Source organism: Marmota monax, unplaced genomic scaffold, assembly GCF_021218885.2.
Source record: "Marmota monax isolate L192 unplaced genomic scaffold, Marmota_monax_Labrador192_F-V1.1 WCK01_AAM20220418_F8-fsc00051, whole genome shotgun sequence".
Lineage (NCBI taxonomy): Eukaryota > Metazoa > Chordata > Mammalia > Rodentia > Sciuridae > Marmota > Marmota monax.
Genome location: NW_026695202.1, coordinates 12,144,180 through 12,151,859, shown reverse-complemented (window position 1 = coordinate 12,151,859; position 7,680 = coordinate 12,144,180). Strand labels below are relative to the sequence as shown.

General features: G+C 45.2%; 1 pseudogene; it reads right to left on the bottom strand.

The window, feature by feature from the left end:
- Positions 1–239: 239 nt before the first annotated feature.
- Positions 240–1,031, bottom strand: LOC124082818 (transmembrane protein 126A-like; annotated as a pseudogene).
- Positions 1,032–7,680: the final 6,649 nt, after the last annotated feature.

The window sequence follows — 7,680 nt, the reverse complement described above, 5'->3', positions numbered from 1 at the left end:
AAAGGCAAAAATGAGGATGACTATTTGACAATAATTCTTGCTCACAAAGATTAATAACAATATCTATTATTTTACATATTGATTAATCTAATTAATATGAATGAATATATTGTGGAATGGTAACCCTTAGGGCTGATTAACAAATATATGTATTATATATAATTATATATATATGATATATACATTATATATAATTTTTATCTTTACAATTTTATTTTTGTATATACATTTGCTCAACATTAGTGAATTTCTAGGCCAGGTTCATGTAACTGAAGGGCCTTTATAAATACTTTATATTGTCTAGATCTAAGATATGCTGCAAACATAGTCTGAAGTAAAATGGGAAATAACATCTTTCTGAAGTTAGGCTTAGAAATTTTAATCCAGTAAGTTAAGATATTTCCTTTCTCTGGTAGCAGGGCTGATTGACACCTGGCTGCTAGGCCACCATTTACAAGTATAGTGAAGAAAATAGGGACAGACCTCCTAAAACAAAACCAACAAGTCCACCCCATGTCATGGTACAACTTTTACAATTCAAACCATAAAACATTTGAAAATTGGGAGCACTGCCATTGGTAGGCCAGCAGCTATATGGGCCTGTGTTACATGCAAGACCCGCGGAGACTATTTGCTATTAGGTCACAGAGAGCAGCATTACACGTGGATCCATGTTCAAGTAGATTCCTTTCTGCTTTGTACAGTTGTTAAGTTTTTCTGGCTATAATATCAAAAATTGGGTTTTTCTTGATAGTGTCACATGGTTTATGGTTTTCCATCTTGACCCTATTGCTCTCCTCCCAACAGCTGGTGCCTCTCCAGTTCTTTCTCTAACACGCCGAGGCTTAGGATACAAACTTGACTCCCATTCCTCCTGGCGCAGACATCTTTGGCTGACACAACAAATTAATATAGTAAGGGTGGTTACCAGTGTGAGATTGAACAGTTGATGCGCAGAAGTCCTCACAGAAGTATTTTCTGTGCAAGGTTGTGGTTCCGGCAGTCTTGTGATCTATCAGGCAATGGTGTGTGAGAACCTTTCCTTCATAACCTCCTGGCTTTATTTATTTTCTTGTCATAGTTGATACAAATGACTCCATTTTTATTCTAACAACTTTCACAGTTCATATGAATATTGCAAGTTAAGGTGACCCTAGGGAGCACTCAAGTCACCTTTTCGACATCTCATTTAATTGTCCCTAAAACCCCATAATGTATCTGTTAATATCCCCAATTTTATAGGTGGGTAAACAGGCTCAGGAGAAAAAGTCACTTGCCAAGGTATTATGGTTTGGCTATGAGGTGTCCCCCAAAATCTTCTATGTTAATGCAGGAAAGTTTGGAGGTGAAAGGATTGAATTGTGAGAGCTGTAAACTAATTAGTCTATCCCAGTTTGAATGGACTGGCTGGGTGGTAACTGTAGGCAGGTGGGACATGGCTGGATGAGGTGGGTCACTGGGCACATGCCCTGGAAGGGCGCATCTGTCCTGCAGCCCCTTCCCCTTCCTCTCTCTCTCACTCTGTCTGCTTCCTGGCTCCACAAATAGAGCAGAGCTCCTCCACCATGCCCTTCCACCATGATGTTCTGCCTCTCCTTGGGGCCAAAGCAATGGGGTCAGCCCACTATGAACTAAATCTCCGAAACTGTGGGCTCAAAATAAACTTTTCCTCCTCTAAGTTGTTCTTGTCAGATATTTTGGTCATAGTGCCAAGAAGCAGACTAACACACAGTCATAGGACTAGTAAGTGCTGAAGCTACCAAGTCTAGGGATTCCCCTGCACTGCCTTCCAAGGAGAGAAGGCACACTATTTCTGGGGCAGGTGCAAAGAGAAGCCCTGAGAGACGGGCAGATGGAGCTTTGGCTCATCTGTGGGTCAGTGGTGGCCCTCATCCAGAGTCTCTGGGAGTTCTGTCCCTGTGGGCAGGATGGAGGACAGCTGCTGTGCCCTCCAATCCTTGGATTCCATGGTTGCCATGGGTGACACAGTCATTAAGAGATATCCCTCGTACTTCCTGCTGGAGGGGCCCCTGGAGGGAGGCAGAGAAGCTAGGAGTGGATAAGACGCGGTCCTTGCCAGGGTGGAGGGAACTTGGTGGAGGAGGCAGAGCACTGAGGGTGGTTGGCTGTGGGACGAATGAGGGAATGGAGGCTCATGAAGCTCTGAGAACCCACAGAGGCCATGATTAGCCTTCTCTGTGGGAGGCCCAGGTCCTCCCAGACTCTCAAGAAAGCCTCTGAGGTGCACCTTGAAGGATGCTTTTGCTCCCTGAGTCTGCTGTAACAAAGTGCCACAAATTGGTGGCTTAAAACAACAGACACTTTTGGTCTCCCAGTCCTGGAGACCAGAAGCTAGAAATCAAGGTGTCTTTCTGGAGGTGCTCAGGAAGGATGCGCTCCTCCTCTCTACCCTAGCTTCTGGTAGCCTCAGGTGGCCTGTGGCTTATAGGTAGCATCCCCCCAACTTTCAGGTGGTCTCTGTCTTCACATCACCCTCCCTCTGTATGTGCCTGGAGCTGTCTCCAAATTTCCCCTTTATGCAATATGGCACCAATCATATTGAGTTAGGGTCCACCCTCACGACCTTATCTGAACTTGATTAAAACTGCCAAGATCCTGCTGGGCACTTTGGCACGTGCCCGTAATCCCAGGAGCTCAGGAGGCTGAGGCAGGAGGTTTGCAGGTTCAAAGCCAACCTCAGCAATCACAAGGTGCTAAGAAACTCAGTGAGACTCTGTCTCTAAATAAAATACGAAATAGGGCTGGGGATGTGGCTCAATAGTACAGTATGTGCTGAACTTGCACAAGACCCTGGGTTTGATCCTGGACACAGAAAAGAAAAAAGAAAGACAGAAAAAAAGATAGAGGGCTGGGGATGTGGCTCAAGTGGTAGCGCGCTCACCTGGCATGCGTGTGGCCCGGGTTCGATCCTCAGCACCACATACAAACAAAGATGTTGTGTCTGCTGAAAACTAAAAAAAAAAATAAACATTAAAAATAAATTCTCTCTCTCTCTCTCTCTCTCTCTCACACACACACACACACACTCTCTCTCTCTCTCTCACTCTTTCTTTAAAAAAAAAATAGAGAAATTACTTTTTCTTCAATACAAGGTGTTGCCCCTCTGTGTCATCTACAATCACCACCATTCATATTCCCTCATTAGGAGACAGATTTGCAGGTAATTAAGCAGGTGGCTTCTCTATTCCTCTCTAACCATCTGGAAAGTTCTCCATTGGCTGACCTCCGAGTTACACCTGAGGGTGGGGCACTCTGGGGAGGTTGCCCACCCCTATGTAGTGGCCTTGTTTTTTCTGACCTCCTCACTCAGCTACTAGGTCAGTTGGATTTAAAAGCTGATCACAGCGGCTGGGGTTGTGGCTCAGTGGTAGAGCACTCGCCTCACAAGTGCAAGGGACTGGGTTCATGCAAGGGCCTGGATTCGATCCTCAGCACCACATAAAAATAAATAAATTGATATGAAGGTATTGTGTCCAACTACAACTAAAAAATAAATATTAAATAAATAAAAGCTGATCACAGGCTTGAGAGGTAGAAGAGCTTCCAGGGAAACTCTGGTTCTCCATCCGAATGCTCGAATTTTTTAAAAAAAGTCAAGTACTTCCTTGAGCTGCAGGAGAGAAAGAGCCTAGTTTTTAACTTATTACTAGAAAATTTTTTTCTAGTAATAAGGCATGAAGAGCCAATTATTATTAATTTGAGTTGAATAAAATATCCTTGCTAACAATAACAAAAGAATAACCCCATTAAAAATGGGCAAAGGCCTTGAATATACATTCTCCAAAGAATCGTAGCAAATGAATAATGAAAACACATGAAAAGATGCTCAACATCATGGATCATTAGGAAATGCAAATCAAAACCTCCATGAGACCACTTCACACCCATTAGAATAGCTTCTATTTAAAGAGAAGAAGAAAGCAAAGGGGAAGGAAGTATGTGTTGGTGATGGGGAGAAATTGGAACCCTGTACGGGGCTGGGGAGATGTAAAACGAGGCAGCTGCCGTGGAAAACTCTGGCAGCTCTTCAAGATGTTAAACATAGAATTACCATATGATCCCACAATTTCCACTTCTGGGTGTACACCCAAAGCAGGGACTCAAACAATTATGTATGCACCCAAGGGCCGAGCAGCATTATTTACAACAGCCAAAAGATGCAAGCAACCCAAGTATCCATAGATAGAGGTAGATAAATGCACATTGGTACACACATGTGGTAGACTATTATTCAGCCTTAAAAAAAGAATGAAATTCCGTCACATCCAATAAGAGGTATGAACTTTGAGGACATCATGCTCACTGAAATAAGCCAGTCGCAAAAGGACAAATGTGGTATAATTCCACTTATGTCAAGTTCTAGGTTAGACAAAAGCACAGAGACAGAAAGTAGAAGGGTGCTTGCCAAGGGCTGGCTGGAGGGGGACCGGGGAGTTGGTGTTTTATTGGAGTTTGGGTTTGGGAAGATGAAAGTCCTGGAAATGGATGGTGGTGATGGTTGCACAGTAATAGGAATGTACTTGATATCACCGGACACTGGAGATGGTTAAAATGTCAAGTTTTATGTCCCACACACAAAAATCAAAAATGCAGAAAACAAAAGCAAAACATTATTCTAGTGACTTTCCATGATGCTCCTCCTATTCACTGGTGAAGGCCCAACTGCTGAAGGGCTCCCTTGCGCTCACTTGCACCTTTGACTGCCCAACCTGGGAGCTCCCAACGTCAGCAGTGGAATCCCCCTACCATGGATTTTAGGAACATCATCCTCACAGTTAAGGAGGAAATAATCGTAAGGGAGCATTGTATGAAGCACTCACTGGGTTGGGGAAATGATCTGATGGGGTAACAGGAGAGACTATTTGTAGGGAATGGTGTTCTAGTCAGCTTTTGTGTCCTTGTGACCAATATACCTGATAAGAGCAACAAAGAGGAGGAAAGTTTATTTGGGCTCACAGTTTTAGAAGTTCAGTCCATGGTCGGCCCAGTCCATAGCTCTGGGCCCAACGTGAGGCCTAATGACTTGCATTAGGCTTGGTGGAGGAAAGCAGCCCAAGACATAACAACCTGGAAGTAAAGAGAGAGCTCTGCTCACCAGCAATAAAACATACTCCCAAAGGCACACCCCCAGTGGCCTACTCCTCCAGCCACACCTACCTGCCTACAGTTACCACCTTGTGAATCCCTGTCAGGGGACTGATCTTTCAGTTAGGGTACAACTCTCATAACATTCTTGCATTGTCTCACACATGAGCTTTTGGGGCACATCTCATATCCAAACCATAACAAACGGAAAGCGAAAAAGGAGCAAAGATCAAGTGCACGGCCTCCAGCGCCTTCCTGGACTCTGTATCTCTGTGGCCCACATGGTTCTGGCTACAACGGGGTGGGGGGGGTGGGGGGGTGTTTGAATGAGGAGGAAAGGAAAGTTCTATTCACTCCTCAGACTTGCCAGACGAAGTTCCCCACTGTTATAAACAGTGTCAGGAAGCTAGTTCACCCTTAACCTGAGGCCATACCAGAGGAATAAGAAACAGGTAGGCTTAAAGCAGACTTAAAGAAAGGACACTTAATTACAAAGCGGCTCTTAATTACACCCCCCCCACACACACATTAAACAGATTAAGCAAAAAGATGATATCTTGAGGACTGGGGATGTAGCTCAAGCGGTAGGGTGCTCGCCTGGCATGTGTGCGGCCTGGGTTCGATCCTCAGCACCACAAACAAAGATGTTGTGTTTGTCGAAAAGCTAAAAAATAAATATTAAAAAATTCTCTCTCTCTCTCTTTAAAAAAAAAGATATCTTGAGGCACCCATAATTTATGGGATTTTCTAGTGTCTTTTTTTTTTTTTTTTTTGGTACTGGGGAGTGAACCCACTTGACCACTGAGCCACATTCCCAGCATTTTTTCTTTTTAAGAGAGAGAGAGAGAGAGAGAGAGAGAGAGAGAGAGAGAGAATTTTTTTTTAATATTTATTTTTCAGTTTTCGGTGGACATAACATCTTTACTTTATTTTTATGTGACCTGAGGATCGAACCCAGCGCCCCGCGCATGCCAGGCTAGCGCGCTACCGTTTGAGCTGCATCCCCAGCCGCCCCCCCCCTTTTTTTGAGACAGGGTCTTGTTAAGTTGCACAGGATCTTAAACTTGTGATCCTCCTGCCTCAGCCTCTGGAGTCGCTGGGATTATGGCCATGCACCACCTCATCCTGCTCTTTCTGGTGCTATTGGTCAGATAAGAAAGACCATGTCAGCCTGAGGATCCTGAGAGTGACCAAACCACCAGAAACTGTCTTGAGAGATCACCAGACTGATATCATTCTTATATGCCTTTCCATACCCACCCCTCACTAAATTCCCTTTAAAAGAAGAGCTGGGAACCCCCAAACCACACCTCTCACTCTCGAGAGAAGACCCACATTCTCCTTTGAATATGTATTTATTGCCTCACTCCCAAAGGAGTCTCTCTGTGAGATCGCCCTCATTCTCCCTTGGATTCTTTTCTAATGCACATGCCAAGAACCCTCTTCTCTCCAGGAACCCCTCAGACCCTTCTTCAGAGATATCTCTTCTCCCATGACAAACCCATCTGACCTCTGCTTATCCTTATGCTGTGACATCTCAACAGTGTTTATGTTCCTGCTGGATCAGGCTGGGGAGAGATGTGTTGGCGACATTTCCCCCACCCCTGTTATAGTACCCTCACCTCTTTCAGCCTCCCTGATACCCTTCTCCCCTACACCTCTGTTTTCCCTGACTTCTCTGTGGCTCCCCTGATCCTCTGCCCTCTCTTCTGTTTACAGCACCACCTACTCACTTTCCTGGCTTGGTCCCCTGGGCTTCCCTTTCAGCTTGAGAGCTGGAGGACAGGATGTTCCCCTCTTCCCCAGGAGAGGCTGGGGCCTCTACCCATTCAGTCACCTGTGTCTCACTTATTTCCTCTCCCAGATTTCTTGGTGAAGGAAGGGCTCCTTTACCAAACTGTGGCTGACTCTTCTTAAATTTGCCCCAAGACTCCCCTAAGAATCTGAAATGTGCATCTAAAATGGACCTCGGGCATTCCTGTGGCAGCTAGAGACCCTATTGATAACAAAGAGGAAAGCTAACAGTGGACCAGGAACTACTAATGATGATGACAAAAATAGCTGACCCAGGGACGCTGCCCAGAAGTTTTCCAAGCAGGCTATGGCTGCGATTCGCCTGAACAACAACCAGCAAGAACGGGAACGGGCTGTGCTCACTCGCCTGCTTTAAGGATGCTTCTGGACAATTTGCTCCCACTATCTCATTAACGTCCACTGAGCGGCTGCTGAGGGCTCTGGCTTGGCCCCCTCTCAGTGAAGGAACTGAGAAGCAGCAGGCAGGGCTGTTGAGAGCCACAGCCAAAGGGGCCCCAGCAAACTTCCAGCTGCCAGCAGCTCCGCCAGAGCAGTACTAACTCCAGAGATGGGAGTTCAAATCATTCCCACAGGGGTGAAAGGACCTCTTCCCAAAGGAACAGTAGGCTTATTATTGGGACGCAGCTCTTCTACTCTAAAAGGACTTATGATAAGTCCTGGGGTAATTGATCCCGATTATGAAGGTGAAATAAAAATTATAGCCAGTTCTCCAAAGGGTATATCAGTAATTTCACCAGGAGATAGAATAGCACAGTTACT